The following is a 15,212-nucleotide window of genomic DNA, read 5'->3' as shown; positions in this document are numbered from 1 at the left end:
GCAGCGTTTCTCGCACACTCACACACGACTCCACTGTCACACTCCTCAGGATCTGCCCTGCTCTCCACCGCGGAGGCTGTTTGCTTGTGTTTTTAATTCCTGTAGATGCTGGAATGACAGACCCGGACACTGAGGGCATGGGGTTCAGGGATTGGTCATGGCTTTTCACAAAAGCTACAAGCCAACGGGGTTATTAATAGAAGAAGAATAAATATACATGGGCAGGAGAGAGGTGGGTTTGTGGGTGGCGTAAGGGGAGAGGATGAGGAGGAGGAAGATTACGGGTCCGGACTGAGAACCCATCTGTTTGTTCCAGGGCATCTCAGCTGGATGGTATGTTCAGAATTCAGGCCGGGATGCTGGCGGGTCAGAGGGAGGGGGGCGTGGCAAAGTAGGGTGGACGGAACGACCCTTAAAGGGCAGGGAGGAGAAATTATGGGAGTGGTGTCAGTTATAATGAACTGATTTATAGAATACATCCACGTTTATCACTGTTCACTACAAGAATGTTCTTTTAAATATTAAGAACCAAAATATGTCTCGAGATTTTTCTTGAGCTTACTTAAGGTGGGTAAATTATATGAGATCCTTAACCATAACAAGCTAGGACGTCCGCTCCGGAACGCATGGCGTTCCTTGGCCTTTTACGAAAGTTATGCAATAACCGTGATACCGTGAGCGCCTCCCGGGGAGGATAAGTGTCTGCGGAGAACACGCGACACAGAGGGCATGCCACAAACAGGAACAGCGGAGGCGGGTCGTGGAACGACGCCCCGCACAGACTGAACTCCCCACATTCTGATGCGGAGGGATGTTTGTACCTACAATAACTGCAGTGCAGGAGGCTTATTAACAAACAGAATGCAGCAACCGCAGCTGGTTTGCACCACAGGCCAACGCTTTAATATCAGTTAATACAGAGTTCACAGTGTAGGCCTGTGTTGCGGCACGTTTCAGATGTAAGTGTTATTCAGACTTAACTACTGTTACATTTTGACGCATGTTCAAGCCCTGGCAATTTCACTATCCAGTAAAAAAAAGCCTTGGGATGGAATGAAATAGCTCTGCTGTTTGTGTTGGAGAGACTTGCAGAGCAATATAGTGCTGTAGTGAAATTTGTTTGATTTGGATGCAGTCAGGGTGGCGTTTAACCTATGTCGGTCATGAACTAGCCCTCCAAGACTATAACTGGACTTCCCTACTGCGGGGGCCGACGGGTGAGCGTCTGGATGTATGTGTGTGTGTTGCACAAGCACAATAATTCAGTTGAAGGAGGAGGGCTTATCTGAACTGGTACACAGGCGGTTAATAGAAAATGACTGCGTAAGTATGGTAGCTTAAAGGAAAATGGAAAAGAATCATTTTGAGAGAAGGGAACAAAAACATCTTTCATATATATTACACTCAAGACCCAGGTAACAATCCAATGAAAAGTTCAGTTTAACATGCTTAACATTTTATATATATATATATATGTTTGCCCTGAGTGATGTTTTTCTATGGATAGAGTTCTTGTTTGTAATGATAGATGGTATGGATTAGACATTCAAGTGTATAAACGCTTGTATAAACGCGTACATGTACATACACTACTGTGACCAATCTGCTGTTTACCATGTTCATAATATTGTATAAATACTTCATGGAATTGTAAAATGTTTTAAGGAATTGATCATTGAAAAAAGTAAAAACTATTGAAAGAACTTTCATGGTAATCCAAAATACTAGTGTTAAATGTTTAACAGATGGAAATATGGCAAATTAAAATTTCTAGGTAAATATAGTAAACATTTTTAATTTAGTTTGAAACATTAGAATTTGTAGCAGAACTTCTTAAATGGTGAGCAGTGGTTTGGGTGATAAACACAGTGGCATGAGAACTACATTTATAGCATTTAGCTGACGCTTTTATCCAAAGCGACTGAGTACAACTTGAGCAACTGAGGGTTAAGGGTCTTGTTCAGGGACCCAACAGTGGCAACTTGGCAGTGGTGGGGCTTGAACCAGCAACTTTCTGATTACAAGTCAAGAACTACACAACCAAACACACACACAAGAGACACAGGATCACATCAGATCAACCAATCATAGAAGAGACACGGGATCACATCAGATCAACCAATCACAGACGAGACACAGGATCACATCAGATCAACCAATCACAGACGAGACACAGGATCACATCAGATCAACCAATCACAGACGAGACACAGGATCACATCAGATCAACCAATCACAGACGAGACACAGGATCACATCAGATCAACCAATCACAGACGAGACACAGGATCACATCAGATCAACCAATCACAGACGAGACACGGGATCACATCAGATCAACCAATCACAGACGAGACACGGGATCACATCAGATCAACCAATCACAGACGAGACACAGGATCACATCAGATCAACCAATCACAGACGAGACACAGGATCACATCAGATCAACCAATCACAGAAGAGACACGGGATCACATCAGATCAACCAATCACAGAAGAGACACGGGATCATATCAGATCAACCAATCACAGACAAGATACAGGATCATATCAGATCAACCAATCACAGACGAGACACAGGATCACATCAGATCAACCAATCACAGACGAGACACAGGATCACATCAGATCAACCAATCACAGATGAGACACAGGATCACATCAGATCAACCAATCACAGAAGAGACACGGGATCATATCAGATCAACCAATCACAGACAAGATACAGGATCATATCAGATCAACCAATCACAGACGAGACACAGGATCATATCAGATCAACCAATCACAGACGAGACACAGGATCATATCAGATCAACCAATCACAGACGAGACACAGGATCATATCAGATCAACCAATCACAGACGAGACACAGGATCATATCAGATCAACCAATCACAGACGAGACACAGGATCATATCAGATCAACCAATCACAGACGAGACACAGGATCACATTAGACCAAGCCGGACAGGCCATGAAAACAAAGCATGAGTGAAAACACGCTGCGGTGGTGTAAACGCTGTGGGATTCTCGCGAACATGGTGCTCTATAGTCACATTTCTCAGCACATGCTGACATTGGCCCAGAGCTATTAAAAGATGTTACAACTCTCATAAAAATTCATCAGACAGTCTGAATTTTTGTTACTTAAAAGAGTTTTGCACTTCTCCTTTCATGACTTTTTTACTTGATCAGAGAAATGTGATGTTGGGTGTTCACATTTACACGTGCGAATATAATTTAGATTTGGTGAGATTTATCTGATGGAATATTATTCTATAATTTATTATATATTATGACTATTGAAAATGCTTTTAAACAATATACAGCCAACATTTTCTGTAAAAAAAAAGTCTATATAAAAAAATACATACGTGTACTTAAGAATAATGACTTTTTAATGTTTCTGAAATTGATAAGACAAAAGTATGCATATTTTCAAATATGAAAAAAATTAAAGCTAATTCCTAGGACGGTTAAATGATGATACTGTATGTATACTTTTGAAGGAGAGCACAACTTTTTCTTCTGTATCTCACATACACAGCACAGGTAGCTGTCATGTCTATTAAAAAAATGATGCGAATCTACAACATTGTTAAAAAATGCAAAGCCAGTTTGAACAAACTCAGACGTCCTCACAATGGTGGACAACGCGCAGGCATGACTGGAAAATACCAAATGACAGGAGATAGCGAGAGACAGAGAGAGAGAGAGAGAGAGAGAGCGAGGTAAAGGCTGTTCTGCGCCTTGCTCTCTCATGCCGGCCCTGTTTAAGCGTGACTAGCAGCGGGAACCTGGAGACGCATCTCCTCGCACACGCACACAGGTGTTCCAGCTGCTCACAGAGGCTACCTTTAAGGAGGTGGTAACTGCTGAGGGCAACTGCTCAGGGTAACTGCTCAGGGCAACTGCACTTCCTGGTTAGGTGATCTCTAGAGTGAAACGTTTAGGACAGTCCCTCATACAAAACTTTGATTACCCATAATGTGGACAGGAGGCACTCATCCAGAGCATACACTCCACTGGCATAAGCACTGTGCAGCTCATATCTGCACACACACACACACACACACACACACACACACACACACACACACTCACACACTCACACTCACACTCCACTGGCATAAGCACCGCCCAGCTCACATCTGCACCCACAGACCAGCAAACCAGGCACTGTCAACAATGACCGATTCACACACGTGGACACTGTGTAGCACAGCTCCATCTGCTTCTCCACCAGGAGAATAATGCCAGGAATGTATCAGGGTATGGGTATGTCCAAATCCTACATGTCCTTCAGTGTGACCCAAAATAAGGCTTCATCCTGAAGGTTTTAAAAGCAGATGAATAAAGCGTTGGAGAGGCAGAGCACTGGGAGCACTGGGAGCACTGGGGGCTGAGCAGTACAGACTCAAAGTAAGCGGTACTCCACCTCGAATACTCCATCATCTCTCAGCCACCCAGCCGCACAGCTGGCGTGCTCGTGCTCGAATTTAAGGTTGCCACTGGAGGCGGATTAAGCCATTTTGATCTTCTATGAGCTGGAAGTTCGGACTCACCGATTCCAAAAATTTGGCCTCTTTTAGATGCTTTGCAAGAAACAAGTAAACAAGAAACAAACCAACAAAAATCTTCTGGTAATGTTACAATTTCTAAGACAAAAATAATCCTTATAAAACTTGACGTTTTTAAATGGTGTTTCACGTAATGAGCATTCAAACAGAATCAGTCATTACTGCATTACTGGTCTTTGTGCTTTACTGTCCTTTATCCTGTACTGCTGCTAAATTCTTTAAGCCTCCTACTACCTGTAAGGGCGAGTGAAAAGGAAAGAATTTAGCGGGAGATTAGTTTGTAGGCTGCAGTGATACTCTCTCTCTCTCTCTTAATTCCCTTCGCAGTGTTGCCTTGATTTCGTGCCAGTCATGTCAGGCACTCCCCAACCACTTTGTGATTGTTTTTAGTTGTGTAATACCTGAAGATTACACCGACTCAAAGACTAATACTTGGCCCATTTTTTAAACTTCATCAGCAAAAAAAGAAAAAAAAAAAGCCAACACCTCTCCGTCTCGACTTATCGCTGCCTCGGACCTAGCCTAGAAACCTCGGCTCTGTTGCTGGGTATGCGTGAGCCAGCTCCATGGCGACCACCAAGCCAGACAGCAACAGCACCAGACTGGGCCCTTCCTCAGACTGTGCGTGCCTTGCCTGCATGGACTGGGTTTTCTCATCCGAGTTCTGGAAGCCCTGTTCGCCGGGTTGTTAAACGGCCAAAACGCGGCCCACCAGGGAAAGTCTCCACTCTTCTCAGCTAGATGGTTCCGGCCAGGGGGTTGCACGCATGCGAGATGGCACCGCTTACAAAGACGCAGCCACAGCATCAACAGTGGCTCAGAAATGTGAAATATCCGGCATAAACTCTGCTGTATAGAGATTATTTTTTAATCTTTAAAATCGTACAATCATTTCAGAACTAAACAAGCTGCAGGGAGAATGGTAACGGTGTATTCCTACTTCCTAGAACCAAGTGATTAACTTGAATATATTTAAAGCTGTTTATGTAGTTTACACTATCATTTATTTATAGACCGTCGAATGGCACGCTTTCATGTAGATCTTAATAATAGTTTAAGAAATCCACATCTTACTTCACATCGCACGATAACATTGACGGATTATTGTGAGTGTGAACACACCAGTCCAGAAACCAAGCTCCATTGACCGATCGGAAAATAGCGACACTCCTGAAATATGAAACCACAGCATGACGTTCTAGAAGATTCTCCCCCAGAGTAGCACAGGTTGGTCTCCACTCCTGCGAGCAGGTTGGACTGGATCCACCCGTGGGATAGTTGGGGCCTAGACGTGCTGCCGGCCTCAGGAGGGATTGTTGGGTTTGTTACCTGTGACCTTTGCACCCCCCGAGGTCGTCGTGGACATGGCCGCGGTCCAGCCGTGCGAGGAAGGCCAGGCCCGGTGCGTCGCCATAACTCAGACGGCCACTGGGTAAGAGACTTCATTAGAGAGGCTGTGACCTGCCCACACAGCCCCTGCCTAACAGCACCAGATAAATCCTCAAAATGGCGCCTGCCAACTCAGCCTCCCTCGCTCATTTCATTAAAATAGTTAACACGCGATCGAGCAGGACAACCAGCCCCCCCGCACACGTATGTACACACACACAAACACACAGCGGCGAGCAGAGGCCACTGAGGTGGCATGTCCCCGTTACAACTTGATGAACTGATTTTTTTTCTTTTTTTTGCTCGTATATAATTCCAGACATTCCTACCACCTCTGACTTTCTGACTTTTCGGAGCTTTTTTCCATAGATGGCAGGCCCCTGGGGACATAGTGCATCAGCTCAGCTGTGCAACGCTCCAAATATTTAACATAATGGCTGGTTACTGCGCTATCAGTGTCGGAAGAAGCTGTCAGACTCTGCCCTCTAGGTAATTAAAGAGGCAACGGCATAGTGTCGGTTTCCACACACTGTGGGCAGACTGCCGGGACCCTCGGGGAGCCCCAATGCCCTATTAACTCACGGCTTAGCACTAAAACATTGATACCGTCAAGAAACTGACTAAACTACTGAGATAAAGAGAGAGAGAGAGAGAGAGAGAGAGACAGAGAGAGAGAGAGAGAGAGAGAGAGAGAGTGAAAAAAACTAAAGGTGAGCCCTTTGTTAGGACAAGTTTGCCTACACACTTAACACTTCCTTCATTAGAGACATTTATTTATTAGCAACCCCTTGTAGGTGTATAAGCAGAAGGTACAGCACATCGGTTTCCACGCAGTTTGTGTCTGCCACCCTGCAACCCTTCCTCATGTCTCGCTATCGGACCGTTCGGCTGGTGCCGGGTGGAGAACCGCTCGTTGCCGCAGTGATGCAGACGTGCGGGGAAACCTCTGGCTTCAGAGCCGCCAGATACACCCCGAGCAGCAGACCTCCGCTACCGCGCCAGGGGAAAGGTCACGTGGCAGGTCCACCTGACAGAGTGAGGCTTACTCAGGAATGAGGATCCTGGGTGAGAGTTCCTGTCTCAAATACAGTGAATACAAGTTTATTTCATGAGAAAATAAAAAAAAATTAAAAAAAGAACTTTTCCAGAAGTATTGCATCCAGGTCACATTTACAAATGTAATATAAGGATGATGTCACCAGCTCATACGTGAAAGTGAACAGGTCCCGGAAAAAAGCTTCCAGCAGACTGCAGGCTTGCTGTGACATCATCGCCCCAAAGTACCTTCACTGCCATGTTTGCATTTGAGCATTCTAATGATTCAGCCCTGCTCAGTCATCAGTCCCACACGCAGGGCTGCGCGTTACGGTGGACTGACAGCTCTGTAACCCCCATTAACCCCTCACTGTTCTGGGCTCCTTCTCTTGTGTCCAGCAGAATCAGGGTTTTATGTACAGGGCTTCCCAAGGTTTACTGTAAAGGGTTTTTTGTTTTTGTTCTTGAAAGGGGGTTAAAATGACAAACATTCACAGAAGAAAGCAAAGCAAAACTAAGTCCACTGTCCTTTTCTGCATACGTTGAGACACACACACACACACACACACACGCACGCACGCACACACACACACACACACACACACACACACACACACACACACACACACACACACACACACACACACACACACACACACTTACCTGTATTCTGTCTCCACCCCTAGGAAGTCCCTTTGGCTCCTGCTGTTCTGCTACTGCACTCTTCCTGGTGTTCTTTCTTCCTCATTCCTTCATATTCTCACCTCCTTCTCTCCCATCCGCGCAGCCGTGTCCGTCACGCTGGGGCGTGACTCCAGGGCAGGGACAAGCAAAGCAGCAAAAAAAAAAAAAAAAAAAAAAAAAGCTGGCGCTATCACAACCACAACCGCTGTTGCCTTAGTGAGGTGTGGCGCAACAGCACGGAAGCTGGCTGCTGCCATCTGTCTGTGAGGAGTCAAACTGCAGGTTTCGGGAGAGAGGCTCCGATCCAGAGACACCGCGTCTATGGGTCACTCCAACCTGGCCCAACAGCCCCTGAGGTTCCTAACACGGGTAAAGGAAAGGACGATGTGATGCGGGTGCACCCCTCGGCCTGCTCTTCACCTCCTGTCAGGTGTGTTTGTATAGTGAAACCATTATATCATGTGTTTCCAAAACGTTCTCCTGGACTGGGACAGTCTGTTTGCAGATCAGAACCTGACACCTGGAGCTGAAACTGGTGTACAGGATGTTAGCCACTGTCGTCCAACTACTGTCAAATGAGTTTTAATATAAGTAGCATTTTTACTACAGTCTTCAATCATATGGTTCTAATTTTACAGAGATTAGTGCTCATTCTAGTATTAAAACTCTTATTATGCACTTTAAAGAAGTTGAGTGAGGCTTGTATGAAGTTAATATATTTGCTTCAAAAATGATTTTGTCGAGGTGAAATAGAAGCTTCTTTTTCGTTGCCATGTATCTCATAAAATCGTGTTAAAACAGCATTATATTAGTCAACACTAAACATTTCAGTCACCCTACAATTTTCCCCTCTCTCTCTCTCTCTCTCTCTCTCTCTCTCTCTCTCTCTCTCTCTCTCTCTCTTTGTCTCTCTCTCTCACGCACACACTCAGTCCATTTAATCATGGTTAGTTCCTAAACAGACATTTTATTCCCATGAGTAATTTTTCAAGGACGTTTAATGAGACTGCACACAAAATTTTAATTTACTCTAAATGACTCCATGAATCACCACTCAGTAAAATTACATTTACGCTTAATAACTTCCAGAGCACCACGGCTCCTCACATGTTCCCCACTACAGCTGCTCTCCGCACTTTTCATTTGGGTTTTTTTTTTTTCTTTTCCCCTAAACTTTGAAGCAAGGTTCCAAGAACATTCACTTAAGTATAAAGATTTACTGAACAACACCTAAATACTGATTCAAAAGTCCTGACCCAACAGTTCGCACATGAATCGCAGTTTCAACGCAGCGATTCACTGAATCTTTCCACTATCCAGTTCCTTCCATCACGCTTGACTCTTTGAATCCCTAACCTCTGACCTGTGTGTCTGTAAACGACTCTTTGAACCACCTTAGTGCGGCATTGCACTCCTGAACACACCAGGCTGGAAATGCGCAAACAGCGCGCTAACATAAACAGCAATCAGCTCGAGAGTGAAGCAATCAAGAGCTCCGTCCACGGCGCGCGCGGCAGACGATTAGCGCGCGGAATTCCTTTCAAAGCATGGCGGCGATTCGACGCGCCACGCGTAATTAACAGCTTGTTTTACTTAAATTAAACCTAAATCTAAACTGGAAGTGCATATTGTCAGCAAGCTGGAACACTTTGCACACACGTGTGCGTTCAAGGCTTGCTTACATAGTTTGTACCCATTATACTCGAAAGGCCTGTAAGTTACGCTATGTATGCAAGCAAATCCTCTTAGCATGTAATTCAAAACGGTCTGTTGTACGTCAGACGCATCGTTACAAAAGAAAAAATAACAACAATGTAGGAGAACAGGACAAGCCCCACCCACATCAAGAACTGTCAAAGTTTCAGTTTTATGTCGCTAGATCTGTTAGCGTAACTTCACTAATGGTACTTGGTATGCACATCTGGAATGGGATGTATGGGACACGTGGGGCTTTCTTTAGCAGACTTGAAGTGACACTTGGAGAACTCATATTCTGGCGTCTTGAGATACGTTGTGGTCTGTGAGAGCTAACCAGATGTAATACACACACACACACACACACACACACACACACACATGGACAGTCCCAACCCCTACCCCTCATTCACCCCTACCCCCTCACTCAACCCCTACCACCTCTCTCAATCCATACCACTTCACTCAACCCCTACATCCTAACTCAAATCTTTCCACCTCACTCAACCCCAGAATGTAGCTGCAAAGACAGGCCTTCTCTCTCTCTCTCTCTCTCTCTCTCTCTCTCTCTCTCTCTCTCTCTCTCTCTCTCTCTCTCTCTCTCTCTCTCTCTCTCTCTCTCTCTCTCTCTCTCTCTCTCTCGTACACTCACACTGTCCAGAGACCATTTTCTTCATGTCTGATACTTCAGGCTTTCAGGGGAGGCGTGTGCTGAGTAAACAGAAAGGCAGGCCGCAGCTCTGGTCTGATGGCGTGTGTACGCTTTCACTCTCCCACCAGCGGCCAGCCCACACAGCTGCTTCCTACTAAAATAACACCAAAATTCAATTCAACAACCCACCGTTTCAGACAAGCAAAGGGCCCCGACGCTCAACCTCCATCTGCGAGGAACGAAACTTTCCACAAAATCTAGGGGGTAAGCCCAAAATGGAGTAGGAAACAGCTAGCAGACTGTGTGTGTGTGGGTGTGTGCGTGTGTGTGTGTGCGTGTGTGTCCGGGTGTGGTTGGGAGGGGTTAGCTTTGTTTTCATATTTCATATTGTGTCTATCGAGCCATTTGTCATGGAAAAAGACAACGTTCAACGTCAGGCCCAGTTTTAATGAATAATAACTGCCAGTGCAGACCAATGGAGCAGCAAGGACATTTATAAACAAACGTCCTCCTGTTACAGACTTGTTCTACCTTTCTGAACAGCACATTCCGTTCACTCCCACACGGGGCCGCAGACACTGAGCTTGGGAACAACTGGATTAATTACTGATTAACACTATAGAGTAGAAAGACTAGATGACCATCAGAACAGCTGTTCACCGATCCTGTGCCATCATCTTTGGGGCCAGGATTCTCTTCATTTTCATAAAGTCAACTTTTGTTTTCTGAAACAGACGAAATACCAGCGCTGGTTGCTTAGCACCGCCTGCTGAGCTGGAGTAATCCAAAGCAACATTGTTTTAATTACAATCGCTCTCTGAATGGCAAAAGCATAGGCTACTTATACACTGAATGGCCACGTTATCAGAGACACCCAGCTAGTAGTGCGCTGGACCTCCTTTGCCTTCAGAACCGTAGCAGTTCTTTGTGGCATAGACTCCACTAGACGTTGAAATCACTCTGCAGGAGCCTTGACCCATATGGTTAGGACAGCTTCTCACCGTTGCTGCAGATTAGATGGAGGTACTGACGTGCTCCGAACAGCCGTTCTACCTCGGCCCAGAGATGCTCTATAGGATTGAGATCTATGGACTGTGAAGGCCAGAGAAACAAGGAAAACCCGTAGTCCTGTTTCTGGAACAAGCCCATGACTACACGACCCTTGTGGCGTGGTGATTTGTCCTGCTGAAAGTGTCCTTCTGCCATGGGGTAAACAGCTGAATGGACGAACATGGTTGACCACACTGCTTAGGTACGCGCTAGTGTCTAAACGTCCATCCACAGGTATCAGAGGACCCAGGGCGTGTCCAGAAAGCATTCCCAACACCATCAATCCACCTCTACCAGTCTCAACCACGGACACCCGACAGGAAGTTCTCCACTGCTCCACTGATCCAGTCTTGCCCACTGGAGATAGGCCTTTCTGCCATGAATGGCACTCAAACTGGTGATGTGCTGTTATAACCAATCCATGCTAAGGAAAGCTGAGTTGTGCATTCGGACATGTTAGCTGGAATTGTATACCACTGCAATTTGCTTCAAATTATGTATTAACCGTATTTTGTGTATTATGTATTAAATGTATTTAAATGATGTGTATTATGTATTAAATGTATTTAAATTATGTATTAAATATATTTAAATTATGTGTTTAAATGATGTATTCTGATAAATTTAGGCAGGGTTAGGAATAAACAACAAAAAAGGTTGCAGAACTAGAGACTGTTAAGCAGGATTTGAAGTCATTTTTGTCACCTTTTTTCCTTGGATTTTGCAGACTCACCTCACACTGCAGGTCTGAAAAGTCTGAAGGCTGTTGCCTATAAGGAGAGTGTCACAGCTGTGTACATAGTTACCCATGAAGCATTGCTGAGTATCCTTGCATGTCTGGAGGAGACCACGGCTGTGTGAGAGCCGCACTCAAACTAAGGAAGTTACCCCAGCTGAATACACTAAACCACATTATTCAATTTAATCAAGTGTTGTTTGAACCTAAAGTGAAATTATATTCCACCAAGTTGTTGAAATAATACAAATGTTTAGAAAAAAAGCAGATAATTAATGTGGAATTGATGTCCACAATTCAGATGAATAAATTCTGGAGATTTTTTTTCCGTGTGTGGGAAGTAGCTCTTCTCAGCAGTCAGTAGCCTGCCACTTCCAGGGTAGGACTTTCATGTGTTTATTTTATTTCATCTAAGAGTAGATTTTGCTTGTATGCTTAACTGAAACATCCTGTTAACTCCTTCTGGTCTACAATGTCAGAATTTGTGTGCTTTCGCAAAACTGTTCAGGGTGTTCCGTCATGAGCACGAAACCCTCATGACTCAGCGCTAGAACAGCACTGTTTCCGAGAGCCGATCGCTTGGCTGAGCTGCTTTGTTGAACTACAGTAGAATACACGCTGCTGTATATTTTGTATCCAGGCAGTGTAGATCCTCCCTAACCACCGTGGCTGGCAGTGTTTCGAGGGCTCCAGCGGAACCAGGCTGTCAGTCAGCGAGGGATGGCGGATCGAATTGAGCCTCCCTCCGAAAGGAGCAGCGCGGTGGCTGTTGACAGCAGGGATGGTGAGAGAGATAGAGAGATCGAGGGAAAGAGGGAGGCAAAAGGGAGACACTGAGAGAAAGAGGTAGTAAAAGAGAGACTGCATGCATTTGTGTGTATGAGAGAGACAGTGTGTGTTTGTGTGTAAGTATTTTTGTCTTGTTTTCAGTGGAAAATTGAACCTTGATGGAATTGCATGCTTTCAGTTGACTCTAAACCATAACACTCCTGTATGTAACACTCTTGTATGTAACACTCCTGTAGCTCACCTGCTACAGCAGGTAGAGTAAGGTGCTAGCAACAGCAGGGCCATGTGTTCAGCTCTCATTATATTGATAAACATGACATACTGGATAAAATTCTACAAAAATGTAGTGTTTGACAGACAAAGAACAAAGCCTGTCAAAGCAGAGTGACTATTTTGCCATAATCAGCAAATTATAAAGTCATGCAAGGTAACTGGAGGGTGACTGAATAATTCAAACCTGGGCAGGGGTCTGCAAGCCCCATCCATTTCTGTGCAAAACACCTTCTCCCGGTTACAAAGATCTCCTGCTTGACCTCTGTTCTTTGACAGCCCTGATAGCAGCTGCCATTTCATTAAAGGAAAGCAAACCTGATTCTGGGATCGATTACCCTGGACTGGCTTCTATGTGCTAATCTTTGGCTTTATCTTGGCCAGAGCGGTGGCGGCTTTGATGTGGCGGAGCTAGAGATGAGTGGCCTGACACACAACCTGGCACTGCACAAAGAACCTCACGGAGAGGTAGAGCTGGTGTCCCTTTGGGCATTCGCTCAGGAGCGATCAGATATGGATCAGATATGGATCAGCGCCGTGATGCTTGTTAGCACCAAGTTGAAGACAGTTTTGCCAAAGAGGACCTTAGATCAGTTTGTGCAACCAGAGAAGCATGTCAGTGTTACATACACACACATACACACACATACACAAGAGTGCTTAGCCCAAGGTTAGTATAGCTTTTACTGTGCCATAACCCGAGTTCAGTTTTGCTCACTTGCTCTCTAACAGACTCAACAGAGAGCCGGATAAGGGCCACTTTTCTCCATCTGGAGCTGTTCCACTATTCTGTTAGCGTCACTAAACCATGAAAGCCAAAGTAAGGAAATGCTGCACCTGACACATTACTGCAGAAGTGATACAACAACACCGTAAAACTTTGTCCACCAGGTCAAAGGTTGGAAATCTTGAATATGTTGTCAAATTAAAGAGCATCTAGGATCATAGACACTAATGATGTATAGCTGCTCTGTTGCTAAAGTGGTTAACTTCTTGTGAATCGTCCTGCTTCTTTTTGAAACTCAAGTTCCCAAAAATGATTTAATCCTCTCACAGCAGTAATTAGTGTATAATGATTACATCTGTGAACTATTTTACATCTGTTATGTGTACAGCATCTTTGACTGATGTACAATTAGGCAGCATGTTTGATTGGATGTATGAAACTGTAATCCTACCCAGCTACACAGTTCAGTTCTAGCCAACCTCAGAGACTTCATGTGTGATTGCGCATCTATCAGTTACAGACTTCCTTCTTATAAAGCTGCTTTATGCCAGTATATGTAAAAGAGCTATGAGAGTCACGTAATTACATTTAATTAATGCAAAGATTGAATTAAACTTAACTAAACTGAGCTGAATTAAATATCTGAACACTAATGAATTTATTTTGTGACAGTTCTTATTTTTATGTATCTGTTTCAGTCTAAATGCACAGCCTGAATAAGTTACGTGGAGTGATATCACTTTACATGCACACTCCATGTCCCACCAGGACATACTGACTACTCCAGAACACACTGACTGCACCAGGATGAGGTTTATAGGAAACACTGTTTGGTGAAGATAACAGAATACGTGTGTGTTTTTGTGCACATATGTGTGTGTGTGTGTGTGTGTGTGTGTGTGTGTCTGTGATAGGGGATCAGAGAGAAAGAAACAGTGTGTACGCATCTGTGTGTGTGTGTGTGTGTGTGTGTGTGTGTGTCTTCCTGTCCTCTACGCAATGTTGTGTCCTGCCTCTGTTCTGTTTCGATGGCCCTTAGTCTTCCTGTCCTCAACCACGCCGAGAGGCCGTCACACCGTTCCTATCACCCTGCTTTGCTTTCAGATTGCTCTTATGATACCGTCTGTATTGAGGAATATTCAACTAATGCGTATCGGATTTCCAAAGCGAGTGATGGCACTTCTCCAACTGCAGCCCTCTCTGCTGACGCTTCGTATGATGACAGGTGAAAAAGCTCTTTTCTCGCCCCCGAGACATTTGCTAATCCACTGAGGAATGACAGACAAACGGCTTTCAGACAGGGTCTCATTTGCAGACCGGAGGCGCCCGGCGGAAGTGTCAGCCACGTAAACCCGCTGTCCTGCTCGGATTCTCGGGATGAGGAGTTGACTGAAAGGAATAGGCGGGGAGCGAGTGGGAAAATGTTTCCTCGGCGGTGTGTCACAGGAGTCTGTGTGGAGCAGCGCAGAGCATGGCTGAACCCAGGCCACTGGGGGGCGAGGAGCTTAACACGTCCGGCTTTGACACTCAGTACAGCTCATTTCTCAAATACCAGTCATTACTATGTGCAATGAAATGACATGCGCTGATGTTTAGGC

The 15,212-nt window shown here is 44.9% G+C and overlaps 1 long non-coding RNA gene across 3 annotated transcripts; it reads left to right on the top strand.

The window, feature by feature from the left end:
- The first annotated feature begins 12,170 nt into the window (after window positions 1-12,170).
- On the top strand, window positions 12,171-14,267 carry LOC145643513 (uncharacterized). Of its 3 annotated transcripts, XR_014115958.1 has the most exons (3): window positions 12,171-12,207; window positions 12,469-12,612; window positions 13,272-14,267. It is a non-coding gene; the product is annotated as an uncharacterized LOC145643513 (long non-coding RNA). The 3 variants fall into 3 exon arrangements; XR_014115956.1 differs by lacking the exon at window positions 12,171-12,207 and having other exon boundaries at window positions 12,399-12,612; XR_014115957.1 differs by lacking the exon at window positions 12,171-12,207 and having other exon boundaries at window positions 12,399-12,674.
- Window positions 14,268-15,212: the final 945 nt, after the last annotated feature.

Source organism: Electrophorus electricus, chromosome 13 (genome assembly GCF_041902795.1).
Source record: "Electrophorus electricus isolate QZ-2024a chromosome 13, ASM4190279v1, whole genome shotgun sequence".
Lineage (NCBI taxonomy): Eukaryota > Metazoa > Chordata > Actinopteri > Gymnotiformes > Gymnotidae > Electrophorus > Electrophorus electricus.
The sequence above is the reverse complement of the archived record's forward strand: the minus strand, read 5'-3'. Positions and strand labels throughout refer to the sequence as shown.